The sequence below is a fragment of the Protopterus annectens genome, chromosome 10.part0 (genome assembly GCF_019279795.1).
Source record: "Protopterus annectens isolate FY-2018-M chromosome 10.part0, PAN1.0, whole genome shotgun sequence".
In the NCBI taxonomy this organism is placed as follows: domain Eukaryota; kingdom Metazoa; phylum Chordata; order Ceratodontiformes; family Protopteridae; genus Protopterus; species Protopterus annectens.
The window spans coordinates 1,305,319,440-1,305,336,554 of record NC_056744.1 but is presented as its reverse complement, the minus strand read 5'-3'; the positions used below and the strand labels follow the sequence as shown (position 1 = coordinate 1,305,336,554).

Sequence of the window (17,115 nt, the reverse complement as noted above, 5' to 3'; positions counted from 1 at the left end):
ACTAGGCTATTGGCCCAAGGGCCTACGTAAGCATAGCCAACAAGGTTCCCTGGCTTATGCCACCCAAGAAAGTTATTTTCCTGTACCATTGTCGAGCAGAGACACAGAAGTGATCCCCGGGGTGTATTTCCTATTTTCCATCCACTCATCAAGATTTTTCTTGAAGAGTGCTAATGAAGAACTTTGCTTGACATAGGTGGGTAGCCTGTTCCAGAGTATGGGAAGTCTCTACGACATGAATCTATCCCTCCAGCATATCCTGTTTATTATGGTGACAAAGTTTAGGTCCCTAGAGCGTGTTGCTCGGAGGGATTGGGATTTCTTTAGGTGTAGCATGTCCAACAGCTCTGGGTTTGACATAGCTTTATATGTTAAGCAGAGATCACCTCTGAGTAGGCGATATGCGACGGAGTAAAGCTGGAGTTTTTTGAGACTGTCTGCGTAGGTCATCTGTTTGAGGCCAGTAATCCTCTTTGTGAGGTATTTCTGCGGCCTTTCCAGTTGTTGTAGATGTGAGGTACATACCAAAAGGGGCATTGTACTCTATAATGGCTCTAATGAGTAATGAGTAGAGGGGAGCAATGACCTCTTTTTTTCTGGATGAGAAACCTTTTGTGATGAGGTGTGCCACATAGAATGATTTCCTGACTACTGTGGTGATGTGATTATCAAAGGAGAGACTACTGTCTACCTGTGTCCCAAGGTCTCTTATCACACTTTTTGTGTTAAGTATACTGCCGCCTATGTTGTAGTTCATGGGTACAGGGTTTTTACCAAAAGGGATGACATTGCACTTTTTGATATTGAGCTTGAGGCCATGACTTTGACACCAGGCATCTGTCTCAGTGAAACCCTTTTTTAGGATGTCCACATCGTTAGGAGTTTAGATTATGGCTCCTAGTTTGCAGTCATCTGCAAACTTTGTTAGCCAAAGACCTTCTGTGTTAGCCTGTACTTCAAAGAAGTAGATAACAAACAAGAGAGGACCCAGGACTGAACCCTGTGGTACTCGACTTTTCACTGGTATGAAGTCGGATTTGGAGTCTGCTACTTTGACAGTATGGGTTCTGTCAGTGAGCCAGTTGGCAACCCATCTTGTGACATAGGGATTTATACCTAATTTAGTGAGTTTATCTATAATTCCAGAGTGGGGGATGGTGTCAGAAACCTTGCCAAGATCTAGATAGGCTGTGTGAACCACCTTACCCTTATCTACAGCTTTGGTGACTGCTTCAAAAAAGTCTATCAGGTTTAGGATACATGATCTGCCTTTTACAAACCCGAACTGGGTGGGCTCCAGAGTTTGGAGATTGCCACTGTCTTTGTTTATAATTTCCATGGCCTTGCAGACAAGGCTCATCAAGCTAATGGGGCAGTAGTTCCCGGGGTCCATGGTGGCTCCCCCCTTGTGGAGTGGGATAACCGTCATGGTGCACCATTCAGCAGGCACAAAGCCTGAGGTGAGGCTGTGATTGAACATGGTACTTAGGTGGGGTGCCAGTTCATTCTGTATTTCGTGTAGAGCGCAGCCTGGGATGTTGTCTGGTCCCATGGATGCTGTGTTCTTGGCTTTGGAGAGTGTGGTTTTTACCTGTGCAGCCGTGATTACAGGAACTTTGCATTTTTCCGGTATAGAGATGGGCTCTTGGTGGGGGGGGGGGGGGGGGGGGTAAAGTTAGCACTGAACCTATCTGCCAGGATGATGGCAATATCAGTTGGGCCTGTATATTTAGTGCCATTGTGCTGTAACTCAGAGCAGATCTGAGTGTTGCCACTGAGATTCTTGACATAGCTATAGAATGCTTTGTGGTTGCTATTAGAATCAGTGGCGATTTTGTTTTCTTAACTAGCTTTGGAGGATTTTATCAGGGATCGCAGCTTCTTACTTAGGCTGACCAGAGAGCTCCTCCACTAATGGGATTTTACTCTCTTTTGCAACAGTTTCTTCCTTCTGTTGTACAGTTTGTTTATGGGAGGGGACCACCAGATTGGCTTCCCTTTTTTGGAGGATAGCATCTTGGTTCTGTTTGGGATAGCACGATCCATGCACTTGTGTAAGTGCTTATAAAGTGCAATTGTGCAGGATTCAGTAGTCGTAACTGTATTGTCCATCTGCAAGGGTATTATGAAGTTCACCACTTCTGTCTTAAGAAGCATAAAGTTGGCTTTGGAGAAATTTTTTTCTTTGGTTTCCTTAATGGGGGGGTGGGGGCAGGATGTGGATATCTAGGGTAATTAGCTTATGGTCGGATAGGACCATTGAGGCGTTGACTTCAGGTGTGGAGCACCGGTCACTCATGTTGGTAATGACTAGATCTAGGATATTGTTGTCCCTGGTGGGGGTGTGGATAAGTTGATCCAGGGCATTGGAGTTTATGAATTCCAGAAAGCATTGAGTGAAGGAGTTGGTACATGAGCAGTTTTTCCAGTTAGTGGCGGGGTAGTTGAAATCTCACATTGTTAGGGTGTTTGGTTGAACCCTAATATTTTCCAGTACATCAAGAAAAGAGGAGTTGGAATCCTGGGGCACGGTGGGTGATCTGTAGCAAGCTACAATTTGGATTGCAGTTTTGCCCAGAGTTAGTTGCACTTGGATAACCTCGGCTGCCTGGAGGTGTGGATATCTTTAATGAATATGGGCACACCTCCGCCTTTGGTGTTCCGGTCCAGGTTACATGGCCAAAAAGTGTGGTGTGTGTTATAGCCTGGTAGTGCAGGGGTGCTCTCTGGAGCCTTGAACCAGGTTTCAGTCACTGCACAGATGTCGATGTTCTCCATTTTAAGGAGTGCCTCGAGTGAGTGCATTTTGAGGTTTAGACTTCTAGCTTTGAGTAGCATCACCCTCAGTTTTTGCTTGCCTGTTCCAGTTACGGTGGTGAATTTGTCATTTGAATTTTGCCTAAAAAAGGCACTATATGGGGTGGCAAGAACCTTAGCCAGTATCCGGAATCCCAGGGGTGACAGGTGCAGGCCATCTCTGGCAAAGCATTGTGGTCTGTCGACCATGTTATCCCAGGCAGACAGATACTGGATCCCTTTAGAATGACACCAGAAGCTTAGCCAAAGTCAGTCATTTTGTCCTTGTACTGCGGTATCATTCTGGGTGATGGCAGAATGCTACTCAGAGCTAGGGTCATACCTGCCTGGGCTACAAGATTGGAGAGCTCTTCCATGTCTCTTTTCATGTAGTCCAGGGTGGTACGTCTCAAGTCATTCACACCAACATGGACAATGACAAAGTCATATTTGTACTTGTTGTGGAGTGACCTGAGTGCATGGGTTATGTGGCGGATCCTGGCACCCGACAGGCAGCTGACAGTTACCTTCGTGTTTAGCATGGTGAGTGGGACATCAGTGTGCCTGACTATAGAGTCACCTATAGTGTGCGTTTGGTACGTAGTTTTGCCTTATTGGCTGTGGTTGAGTGGCACACTGAGTCTGTGGGCTGTGTGTCATTTGGGTTGTGTTGGGGGGTGGAGGTTGCTTGCATTTCTGCTTTGGAGGTCTCTGTTGCTTGAGCAGATTATTATTGAGAGCCTCCGCGAATGCTCCACCTTAACTTGGCATTTTGCTGGCTGGCACAATGTAGGCATACTTAGGGACTGTGGTCTTTAACCACAGTGAATTTCCTTCCATACAGATAGGGCTGAAGTTTTTGCATTGCCCATACTATGGCTAAACATTCTTTTTTGCATAAAATTCCTCTTTGTGTTGTAGTCTACAGCTGAAATGTACAACTGTGTGCTCTTCTCCCTCGGAGGGAAACTGGCCCCCATCCCACGGTTTGAAGCATCCCCATGCACAGCAAATTCTTTGCTGTAATCTAGACTGGCTAACACATTGGGTCCTCCCAAAGCCCCTGTAAGCTTTTGGAATACCTGTTCACAGGCTGGGGTCCACACTGTCTTATCTGGCCTGTTTTTCCTTGTCAGGTCTGTAAGGGGAGCAGCTATTGTACTATCATTGGGAATGAACTTTCTGTAGTACCCCATTGTCCCCAAGAATGCCCTCACCTACATTTTGGTAACAGGGGAGGCCACATCTGAATAGCTTCAACTATGGCAAGCTCTGGTCTGATCTTACCACTCCCCACTCTGTCCCAGATAGGAGACCTCTGCTATACCCACCTGACACTTAATGGTCAACCCTGTCCTTTGCCTCCTGCCTAGCAAGTTTGCCATGTAATTAACATCACTGACCTTCCTTACTACTTCAGATGGTCCCTGCACCTTATTGTGTCTTGACAGGAATGAGCACCGTAACCTGCTGTCCCACAGCATACTCTCGGGCTTGAGCATTCCTGTCATACTAGACCTTTTTGCTGCTGTTGGGCTCCTGCCAAGTTCTCCTGGGCCAAAGACGTGTCCTCCTTAAGCCTTGTCATGAGGTTTAGGACATATGCCACAACAGACTCCTTGTGGGATTTACACTCACCCTCTCATTCATTGCAAGTCCAATCTAAAGGCCCCCTTCACCCTATGCCCATACAGCAACTCAAAGGATGAAAAACCTGTGGATTCCTGGGGTACCTCCCTGTATGCAAACAGTAGATGGAGCAGGTATTTGTCCCATTCTTTCTTAAACTGGTCTTCAAATACCCGTAGCATGGTCTTTAGTATAGAGTTTAACCTGCCCACAAGACCATTAGTCTGAGGATGGTAGGGGGTGGTTTTTAGGTGCTTCACCCCACAATGTTCCTACAGACAAGCCAGCAAGTCTGATTTGAAATTGGCACCTCTGTCAGGCAGTATTTCTCTCAGGAAACCTACCCTGCTGAAAAATCTCTTAACAAAGCATTTGCCCACCTTTGCCTCGATGGAGGACAAACCCACTGCCTCAGGGTATCCATTAGCATAATCTACTACCACCAGGATACAATTCTTCCCTGTGGAACTTGGAGTACTCAGAGATCTCACCATATGCATAGCTACCCTCTAAAATGGCTCCTTATTCACAGGCAAACGGCATCTAAGGAGCTTTGACCTTGTCCCCTGGCTTGCCTACTTTTTGGCAGTGCTCACAGGCTCTGCAATACCCTCTCATATCCCTTGAAATTCCAGGCCAATAAAAGTCCTGCATAATACGTCTCTTTAGTACACTTTATGCCCAAGAAGTAAAGAAGACACAGCCTTCGAAATACGACCAAAACCACAAAAAAGTAAGGGCTGCCAGGAGTCACTGATTAAAAACTCAGCTCCACAAAGAAGTTTTATTTTTCACTCCAAACACAGATAAATGCCCACAATACACATACATTTTCGTCCTTCAGCAGACTTCAGACAGAAATGGTATATTCAATGCTAGCGGAACTTAATATACATAAAGTTAATTAGTCAGCCAATACATTTAAAGAAGTCCGTGAAACAACCTTAACCCTTACTAAACTGTACCTAAAAAATACATACAAGCATATAGCTGTTGCTTAAGTTGAAACCCAATATATAAAGCTAATATGTAAACAGATGTATAAATAAATACCCACATGGTAGGGTAACAGTACAGGTAAACAACTTGCAAAAACATTTGTTAAAAAAAACTCCTTTAAAAACATATAAATATTCTAATTTAAAAATAATTATGACAACACTGCAACAATATTGAAAATGTGCTACCATCTAGTGGCCAATGTAAATATGACATGTAAAATCCATACTAATAAAACACATTCACAAGTGGTATGTTAAAACAGTTTTATAGTTTCACTGCCCTTAATTTTAACAATGGGGCAATAGAAACATGTTCATTCAAACCAGGAAATCTACCTGAATCCAAAGTGACCTGCAGGAAACCTCCCTGTATTCCAATTTGGCTTCCCATAAACCCCCTCAAATGTCCATTGGCACTGTTTCTATAACAAAAAATACAAATCTAGCCTGCACACGTTCCAATGCGTCTTTAAACAGAGCGCTTTTTTCATTTCTAGTCCGGATATCATAGTCATGTTCATATATCCGTCTTTTTAGTTTCCGATCTGTCTTCCCTACATAGAATGCCTGGCACTGGACACAGGTGACCAGGTATACAATCCCACTGATATTACAATTACAAAAACAGAAACTGTGTAGGACCTTGGCTCCATCCTGAATCTCCACACAGTCCACATTTGAAATGAAAATGCATTGACTGCATGCCCCACATTTAAAGGTGCCATATTTTGTACCTCCCCCAAAGTTGGTTACAGTATACTGATTTTCAAGTAAATCTTTAAGATTTTTACCTTTTCTATAAATAATTCTATAAATAACCCTAGCAGTTTTTTCTTTCAGACCTCTAAGGTCGTTTAGGGACCTAAACTTCTCCCATTCCTTAAAAAAAAATCTTCTGAAAAACCTTAGAGTCCACATTGTATTCAGTGGCACCCGCCATCTGGTAGTCATTACTATTCCCATTTGTCAAATGATTAGTAATATTGTCTCCCATTTTGCCCATAATGGGATAGTACCTACTGTTCCTAAAACTCAGCACATAGTGTTTAACATCAACCAACATCTCTTTAGGATAACCACTATCGAGGAAAAGTCCTTCCAAAAATTCACATTCTTTTAAAAAATCTTCCTGCAAATAAGTTAAACTACTGGCCTTAATAAGTTGACCCTTAAAAATATTTTTCTTTTGTAGGTAAGGGTGTGCACTCTGGAAGTGTAGATAAGAGTTTGAAAATGTTTTCTTTCGAAATACCTTAGATTTAATACCTCCCTGAATTTTACATATACTCACATCCAAAAAATGTATTCCATCATGTTTTGTATTGTGAGTAAATCTAAGAAAAGATATGGTATCATTAATGTTCTTAATAAAGTCCCAAAGCCTTTCTTCAGAGTCCTTCCAAAAGATACAAATGTCGTCAAGGAACCTCTTGTATAGGACCTAACGATTAATATATTCAGAATTAAAAATAAAAGACACTTCCCACCATGCAAGTATTATATTTGCGTATGTGGGGGCACAATTGGCCCCCATAGCTATCCCCTTCGTCTGATGAAAAATTTCCCCACAGAAATAAATAAAATTATTCCTTAATATCAATTCCATGAGACACATTATAACATGAAGTTCGTCACTAGGGATAGGTCCTTTGTCCCCCAAGGCCTTATCCAACCAACCTAGCCCTATATCATGGTGAATAACAGAGAACAAATCTTTTACATCAGCTGTGACAAAAATAATGTTGTCATGTGATTGCTCCAAATCAGTGTTTCTAAGGAAGTCCCATGAGTCTTTTAGAATAAAATTCTCTATACCCCAAATAGTTTTTAATCTTTTATCAACATATTTTGCCAAAGGGGCTGTTTTGGAACCTTCCGTAGAAACAATAGGTCATAGGGGAGGGTCAGTTTGGTCCTTGTGGACTTTCGGAATTCCGAATATTGTAGGAATTCTAGGCTGTATCACATTAAAATATTTAAAGGTATTGTGCTCTATACATCCCTCCAGTACTAAATCATTTAAAGCCAAATCTATCTTCCTATAGGCTAAATTGATCTAATTCTTAGAAACCCTTGTATAGGTACTGTAGTCGCCTAAAATATCCATCATTTTACCTTCATACACCACATTATCCATAATAACTGACCCACCCCCCCTTGTCGGGCTTCATAACCTTAATAGTTTTGTCTAACTGAAGTTCTTTCAAATTTTTCCTTTACCCTTGTCATGATTGTCTCTAAAATACCAAGGGGTAGTAAATGCTGGCCTTAATTATATTTTAACAGCATTCTCAAAGTTTTTTACTTGGGGGTGTAAAGGGGGGGTTAAATTCATTTTTGCGTTTCAGAGTATCTGACATATGGTCATTCTGTTTGTTCTGAAATAATATAAATAGATTTAACTTCCTAGTGAACATTTTTAGGTCTAATAATACCTTAGTAAGGTCATTCCTATAGTAGGGAATACATTTAAACCTTAAATTTAAAATTTAAACTTTATGCCCATATGACCTGCAAAAGGAATGTCATGGGCTATGGCTGGAAGTGCCAGACAGTAGGCTGTAGGTACTACCAACTGCTATATTACCTCACTCTCTAGCCCTCCCTCAGGGATCCACTCTCTGTACAGTAACCCCTGTGTTCCAGTATACAGACTCCCCTTTTCCTTGAGAATCCTGTGCCTCCCTAGCTACGTCCCTCAAGCCTCATAATGTAGGGTCTGAGTGCTGAGTCCGTCTCAACTCTACTTTTGTGACCCTTCCCAGCTCCCATGCCACAGGAAGTCTGGTATCTTGTGACAGCAGTGCATCACTGTCAGCCTGGGTACTAACACTTACCTCTGCCCTTGCAGTCACTCTGTCCAAGGGAACATCAGTACCTACCAGCAGCTGTGGCTTAACTTTACACTCACTGCTACAGGGCAGGCCCCTTCCTAAAATAGCCACATCACCAGCCCTGGTTTCAGGTTTGGGGTCTGTCTGGGTCTCCCCCAAGCTACCAGCTCCATATGCCTGTCTCCAAGCCTGAGTGCGAGTAACTGCATACACGCAAGGTACTAGATTATCAGAATCATTCCCTATCAGGACATCTGCAGAGATATCCTCAAACACACCTACTGGCTTGGTTCCTTTTCTACCCTCCCCAGTCAAGGTAAACCCTGGCCAAAGGCATTTGGAATGGGGTCCAACCTTAAGCATTGACTAGAGTGGACTTCCCCCAGCAAGTACTGCTCCTCTTTAACCACTGCAGGCTTCACAATGATTATGTCAGAGGCTGTCTCTCTCTTAGCAGTGGCCTGTTTTCCATCCACTAAGATAGGATATAAACTCCAGTGATAGTCTGGTACCCCTGTTGTCTCCAGGCATCTTACCAATGACCTACAGTTATTCCCAGTTGCTGGCTTCCCCACCTTGCTTCCTTGGACATGTGTATGCTACATGGCGCCACTGGTTACATTTAAAACATCTAACCCTTGATCCTACCATTTCCCTGAACTAGTGGCTTCCCCTATTACTGATGGACTCTGTTGGGGTGGTTTAGGCTGCCCACCATGGGTCCCCTTATGTCCATGTGCAACACTGGGTGTCCCCTTATGCATTGATGCCCTGCTTGCTAAGTGTGGATCCCCTTTTTCCCCAGCTCATCTGCAGAGTCACACTCCTGGCCTGCCAACCAGATTCTCATTTCCTGAGGCAAAATGCTAAGGGCTTGTCCCTCACCCAAAGGTCTGCCAGCCTTTCAAAAGTGATGACCTGACACTCACTCACCCACTTAATAAGTGCTTAACTCAGCAATATTATCACATACACTTTCATCTGCCTTGTGTGTGTTCTCACAAAACTTTTTTCTGTAAGCTTCAGGTGTGAATTTAAAACATTCCAGTAAACTTCTCTCCCCTTTTCCCACCACACTTACTCAAAGACATCCCTAACACCTGCCCTCTACCCTGTATCTTTAAAGAGCAGGTCATGAACTCCCTCTCTATGGTCAAAAACACAGCATCCATGGGACCTTATAACATCCCAAGCTGCGTCCTACATGAGCTCAAACAAGAATTAGCAATGCCATTGGGTACTCTTTTCCACCATAGTCTAAGCACTGGCTTCATCCCAGCTGAATGGATAAAGGCCACCATTATTCCCTCTACAAAGCTAGTGCTTCCACTGACCCCAGGAACTGTCGACCTATTAGCCTGACTAGCCTTATCTGCAAGGCCATGGAGAGAATCATCATGGACCATATCAGCAAAGACTTTGGTAACCTCCAAACATTTGACCTTACACAATTTGGATTTGTCAAAGGGAGATCATGCCTGTTAAACCTGGTAGATTTCTTCGAGACAGTCACCAAGGCCCTTGATGAGGGGAAATCTGTGTATACAGCTTACCTCGACTTAGCCAAGGCTTTTGACACTATCCCCCACTCAGACATATTGGCAAACTCACCTAACTAGGTATCAATCCGTATATCATTGGGTGGGTCACTAACTGGCTCAGTGATAGAACCCGTATAGTCAAAATAGGGGAATCCACCTCTAACAGCAGACCTGTAGCCAGTGGTGTTCCACAGGGCTCAGTCCTGGAACCTCTGCTGTTTGGAATCTGTTTCTCCGAAGTGCAAGCTAAAATTAAAGGTTTGTGGCTGACAAAGTTTACTGATGACTGCAAACTGGTAGTGGTCATAGAATCTCTAAATGATGTCAACATCCTACAAGAGGGTCTTACACAAGCAAATGACTGGTGCCAAAGTCATGGCCTTAAGCTCAATACAAAAAAAATGTAAGCTGATGATGTCAATCTTCACATAATCCTTGACTGTGGGCTCAGTTCCAAGCCTTGGAACCAACTCAGCCCTTATTCCAGCTCGAGCCTTCCAAAAACTCTCGAGCTAGGCTCTGCCCATAATGCTCCTCAGCAAATTACCACTGATCTCATTTGCCACTTCATAGTGCCAGACACATTCGATCCAACCTCTCACAGGATGATACTAGGCTATTGGCCCAGAGGCCCTTATAAGCCTAGCCAAGAATTTAGCCCATGTTCCCTCAAAGTCAGCACCTGTTTTCCCTGTCCAGCAGGGACACAGGTGGGAGCCCAGGGGTATATATTCTGTTTCACATCCGGTCGTCCTGGTTCCTCTTAAAGAGGGCTAGAGAGGTACTCTGCTTGACATGGAGAGGGAGTCTATTCCACAGGCAGGAGAGTCTTTGGGACACAAATCTATCCCACCAACAAGTTCTATTAATGTCACAGACCAGTTTAAGGCCTTGCGTGCAGGTTGCCTGAATGGAGTTTGTCTTACAGATAGTCAGCAGCTCCGTCAAGGCTGGGTCTGAAATGGCCTTGTATGCCAGACACAGGTCACCTCTGAGCAGTCTGTATGAGACTGAGTAGAAGGACAGAGCTTTTAGCCTATCTGTATAGGATAGGTGTTTGAGACCCTGGATTTTCCTGTTCAGGAACCTCTGTGGTCTCCAACTGCTGCATGTGCTTGGCAAGGTACATGCCAAAGGGGGCTTTGTACTCGATAATGGGTCTGATAAGGGAGGAGTACAAGGATGTTATGACCTCCTTGTTCCTGGATGAAATACCCTTATTTATCAGGTGGGCCATGTAGAAAGCCTTCTGTAGAACGGAGGCAACGTGATGGTCAAAAGTCAGGTTGCTATCAACCTGAGTGCCCAAGTCCCTCACGACTGACTGCATGCTTAGTACATTGTTATTAATGTGATAATTAGTTGGGATGATATTTTCCCCAAAGGGGGATAATGGTGCATTTCTTGGCTTTTGGTTTGAGGCCATGCGTCTGCCACCAGTCATTAGTTTGGGTAAGGCCCTCTTGAAGGATGTTCACATCACTAGGGGAATTTAAGACAATGCCCAGCTTGCAGTCATCTGCAAACCTGGTCAGCCACAGACCACTGGTTTTGGCTTGCTCCTTAGAAAAGTATATTCCAAACAATAGAGACCCCCAAGACCAATCCTTGGTACACTGCTCGTTATGTGTCTACTACTAGAGGTGGCTTCCCCTACTTTGACTGAGTGGGTTCTATTGGTGAGCCATCTGGTAACATACAGATTGATGCGTAGCTGGGAGACTTTATCTGTTATGCCCGAGTGGGGAATATTGTCAAAGGCTATGGCTAGGTCAAGATAGGCAGTGTGCACAGTTTTCCCCTCATCCATGGCTTTGGTAACTGTTTAACAGGCATGATCTCCCTTTGACAAAACCAAACTGTGTGGTGTCAAGCATTTGGAGGTTGCCAATGTCCTTGTTTAGAAGGTCCATGATAATGCATTCCATGGCCTTGCAGATCAAGCTAGTTAGGCTGATGGGCCTATAATTGCCTGGGTCAGTGGATGCTCCACCTTTGTGTAGAGGGATGACAGTGACTGTCCTCCATTCAGCTGGGATGAAGCCGGTGCTCAGGCTTTGGTTGAATAGGGAGTCTAATGGAGCTGAGAGTTCATGCTTGAGTTCATATAGGATGCAGCTAAGGATGTTATCGTGTCCCATGGAGACTGCATTTTTTGCTTTTGAGATGACATTAAGGACCTGCTCCCTGGTGATGAGGGGAGAGGGGCAGGTGCTGAGGATGCCCTGGTTTACTTGAGCTTTGGCATTTCTTCTAGCTGTAAGTTAGTGTTTTTCTTAATATCTAACCTCTGAATCCTGTTCCTTGCATCTGTCCTTTCTGCCCACCCCTCTGCTTTTCTTTAGGTGTGTGTATATGAGTGTGTGTTTCCCTTTCCCTTACCGTTAGGTACTCTGAGATACCATCATTGGTACTTGTCCCTCCCTTTTACCTTTGGGTAACCTTCTTTACCATCACTGGTAATTTCCTTATTTCCTTTTCCTTTCTATTACATTAAAAAAAAAATCTTTCCCTTTCTTAGTCCATCTGTGACTGTGTGTCAGGTGGCGTTAGTTTGTCTTCATGGCTGGCAAACCCTCTAAAGGCACCTCTGGTTTCAAGAAGTGTCAAAAATGTGAAAGAAAATTGCTGAATTCAGATGGACACACCTTTTGTGTGTATTGTCTTGGTGCAGTACATCTTCAGGAAGATTGCGCCATCTGTCACGGGTTCAGTGCTAGAACCCTGATAGAGCTCAAAAATAAGCTTATACCTGAAGGACTTCTAAGATTTGATATTAAAGAGGCCATCTCTGATCCCAAAACAGAAGCCAGTTCCTCTTCTTCATCATCTTCCTCTTCAAAACCAAAAAAAGTGCACTCATGCGGTTGCGTCAGCTTACTCGGAACCATTTTCAAAATAAGTTATGTCTCCCATGGTGCCGATAGTCTTCTTGACACCGGCAGGAAAAGATGCTTTTCCTACGACACCGACCTCTTCAACACCAGTATCAGTGCAGACAACTCTTCCTTCGGTACCAAAGGAGCCTCAGATGAGAGTTTTACCACAAACATCCTATTCACCCTTGATTGACCCATTTGTGGACCATCCTCCAAGTCTCCATCGGCCTCCTCTATTTGGTCCACCAAGAGCCTATCTGAGTCAGACATTATGAGACTGGTGGACCAACTTCTGACAGCAAGGGGATTACTGGAACCTTGCTTTCTTATACACCCAGGAAAATTCCTCCTTCGATTCCAGATGAGATTTTGATGCCCCTTGTGTCAAGCATCCCAGCTTCGACTGTTTAGGTGCCAGTCAGAACACCTTCTTTGACACCAATAGTTACCCTGAGCTCTTCCGGTTTGTCAGAACCAGAGACCTGGGGTCGGGGCTTTGTTGCCAGTTCTGAGGGGCAGGGTTCGACTTCAATACTTTTGGAGCCCTCCATGCCCCTTGGGGCATCAGCATATGTAAGTTTGACCCTGGCTTCTGCTTCGGAGGCAGCAGCTTTATTGCAGGGTGGGACCATGGTTCCAAAGGAGTCTGTTTTGGTTCTGGTTGCCCATCCCTCTATGAGGGGGCCTGACTTACAGGCTATGGAGAGGGCCTTGTCCATTGTGGACAAAGTCTGTGCCTTCCCTGTTGAGCCAAACAACTTGTCCATCCCCTCAACCAGCGCTTCCTCCAGTGTCTTCCCTTGGACAGAGGGCACAAAAGCCTCAGGAGTGAACCACCTTGGTTATATCATCTTCGGATACCTCTCTGGATCACCCCACCGAAGCAGTACTTTCGAAGAAAAAGTGCAAGAGGAAGCATTTGGAATCCCCCGAAGAGTCCTTCACAGAGGATACCGATTTCGATGAAGGGGAAGGTTCCCTCAATTTACCCCCTGAAGATGTTCCCTTCAGGGACATCCTAGAAATCCCAAAACAGAGGGGTGGCTGGACTATCCTCCAACCTTCCTCAGAGGAATTGGTATACCTAGAGGCTTTTCACTCCCAGCCCCCTCTACCTCTTGGATCTCTCCACCCGCTGGCGATCTTATTAAGCTAACCATCTAGTCATCCTGGAAAACCCCTGACTCTATCGAGCCGATCCCTAAGAGACCTGACCAGATTCTCTCTATCCCAAAAGATGAGCAACACTGGGCCAAGGATATTCCTGTGCATGCCATGGTGGTAGCGGCTGCCACTAAAAAGGAACTTGCTGAAGAAAGTCCTACTATCCATCCTCCTGACAAGGAGTCTAAGACTTTGGGTAGATTTGGGAAGCACATATACGCTGTGTTGACTTTCATTGTTAGGTCCTTGAAATGTATGGCACATTTTACCAGGCTTCAGAAAGGTCTGATTAAAGAGCTTTCAGATACTCTTACAGGAGCAGTAGCTGAAGGGGTTCAAGATAAGGTTACTTCTCAGCTCGCCGCCCTTGAATCTATTTCCAGTTTATCCATGAGGTTAATTGCTCATGCTGCCGAAGGGACGATGAGCAGCAGATTCAGGCGTAGCCATCAGGAGACATGCCTGGATGCGCTTATGTGACTTTGTGGAGCCATTTAAGCCTTCTTTCATCAAGACCCCATTTGACGAATCATCCCTGTTTGGCCTCAGAGTTAGAGGCTGTAGCCAGATGCGAGAAAGATGGGAAGACATTTTCCACCATAGGTGTACACTTCTCTAATATTCAGTGACCCTAGTCTAGGATCCAGAGAAGTGGGAAGCTATGTTCAAAAAGCCCCAAGGACCTTTCCAGGACTCATGTGGCAATGACTTCCCTGGGGCAGCGGGAGAAGTAATAATGGAAGATGCCATCCAAGAGGCAAAAATGGCCCACAGAACCAGGGTTCCAGAGACTTTTTCTCTAGTAACTCCTACCAGCATTCCTGAAAGGAGGCCCAATTGTCTTCCTCTGGAAGCAGCCTGGGGACGATTATGCCTGCATCAATGTGCCTGGCTAGAAATAACGACAGACAAGTGGGTGCAGAGGATCATTTCCAGAGGTTACAATATTCCCCTGTCTAAGAAACCAAAAAGACCAAGATGAATCCCAGACGTTCCACCCAGCCACAGGGAGGCAGCAGTCTTAGAAATTCAAAAACTGCTCGACAAGAGAGTCATCCAGGCAGTCCCACCAGACCAGAGAGGATCTAGAATTTACTCAAGATTCTTTTTTGTGCCAAAGAAAACAGGACTGCAGACTGATCAGTTCAACAAACCAAATTCCAGATGGTGTTGGTTTAGTCAGTACTTCCATTCTTGGAAAAAGACAATTGGATGTGCTCACTCGATCTTCAGGATGAGTATTACCATATAAAAATAGACAAGTGCTGCCGAAGATTCCTGTTCTTCCAGCTGGGAGCCAGTCACTATCAGTTCAGAGCACTGCCCTGTGGTCTCACCACAGCCCCCAGGGCGTTTACCAAATGCATGGCAATGGTGGCGGCGCATCTTAGACTGCTAAGATTCTGAGCGTTTCCATATCTAGACTGGCTCCTTACCGCTCCCACCAGGTGTCAACTTGTAAAGCATGGGATTATAGTCTTCATCTTTGTTCCAGCTTAGAAATCACTATAATCTACAAAAAATCCTATCTGGAGCCATCACAACTGGAATTCATTGGAGCTATGCTAGACACAGTCACTGGCTTTGCATCACTTCCCCTAGAAAGACTCAAAAGGATCAGATCACAAGTGAGCCAAATCATGTGCAGCAAGAAAGTAACAGTGAGACTCATTCTACAAACTCTAGGGTCGATGGCAGCCTCTATCACTCTAGTTCTCCTGGCCAGATGTGCGAATTCTTCAATGGCTTCTGGCCTCCCAGTGGTCCCTATTGAATCAGCCAATGTCCCATCTAATTATGATCAAGAATCCTTGCAAAGAAGACCTGAGCTGGTGGCTCCATACCAATGAAATCTTATAGGCCCGTCCCTTTGTCCTTTCTCAACCCCAAGCCATAGTGACCACGTACACATCCCAGATAGGGTGGGGGGTATTATCTGAGAAAGCAGTCCAAGGCATTTGGTCCCAGCTGGAGGACAACTTGCATATCAGTGTTCTAAAGATGAGGGTGATACTCTTAGCATTGCAAGCATTTCAAGATACCCTCCCTTTCAGAATGATTGCAATTCAAACAGACAATATCTCAGTAGTCTGGTATGTCAGCAAACAAGGGGGAACCAGGTCATGCCCTCTTTGTTGAGAAGCTCTCAGAGTCTGGCAATGGGTGATTTCCTCCAACCACTTTCTAACAGCAATGCACATTCCGGGGAACACCAATGTGATTGTGGACAAGTTTAGCAGAACCATCCTCATGCCTCACGAATGGTCTCTCAATCCACTAATGGCGGGAAGGATATTCCGCCACTGGGGCCAACCTTGCTGCAATCTGTTTGCATCTCCTCTAAACAAGTGCAGCAGTTACTTTGCCCTAATCCCCCCTGGGAGAGTCACCCCAGAGACGCTGTACTTCACAAATGGCCCTTTGGTCTACTGTATGCCTTTCTCCTGATTACTCTAATATGTCAGTTTCTAAAGAAAGCCAACAGGTTGAAGAACAGAATAATCCTCATTGCCCCGTTCTGGCCTTTGGCCTCATCTACTTAGGAAACCCTGGATACTGGACCCTCCTCCAGACCTATTGTCCCACCTAGAGGGAATGGTTCATCCAAATCTTCAGCATCTCAAGCTCACTGCGTGGCTTCTACAGTTCCCATTTTTGCCAGGCATTCCTCCCATCATTTCCCCGGTCCAACACATCATTCTGGCCCACCACAAGCCTTCAATTAGAAAATTGTATCAGAAATGGCTAAATTTTGCTAAGTGATCGCTTAACTGTGATATCGATCAGTATGCTGCACCTGTAGACAAAGTTTTAGACTTCTTTGCCTTATTCTATGACTTGTCTCATCAGTTTCTACTATTTGGGTGCATCTTGCTGTGATATGTAACTTCCATACTGGTTTCAACGGTTCATCACTTATGTCACATAAACTTTCTAAAGCCTTTTTGAAAGGAACCTTAATGCTCAGGCCTTTGTTTAAATAACCCTCTGCTCCATGGGATTTGCATTTGGTACTACAGTCTCCCATTTCTTCCCCCTTTGAACCTTTAGCAACTTGTGACTTAAGGTTCTCTTGTCCTGGAAAACCTTCTTTTTGAGAGCCATCACTTTGGCCAGGAGAATATCGGAAATTCAAACCTTGTCCTGCAAAGCCGCCATTTGATATTTCATAAGGACAGGGTCTCCCTCAGGGCAAATCTTTCCTTTTTACAAAAGTTTGTTTCTAAGTCAAATATTTCCTAATTTTTCCAACAAGGGGAGTACTGTCTGC

At 44.6% G+C, this 17,115-nt stretch overlaps 1 protein-coding gene across 1 annotated transcript in view; it reads left to right on the top strand.

Annotated features, from left to right (window-relative positions):
* Positions 1–17,115, top strand: part of LOC122813583 (glucosidase 2 subunit beta-like) — a 1,646,077-nt gene that overhangs the window by 1,459,691 nt on the left and 169,271 nt on the right. The window lies entirely within an intron of this gene.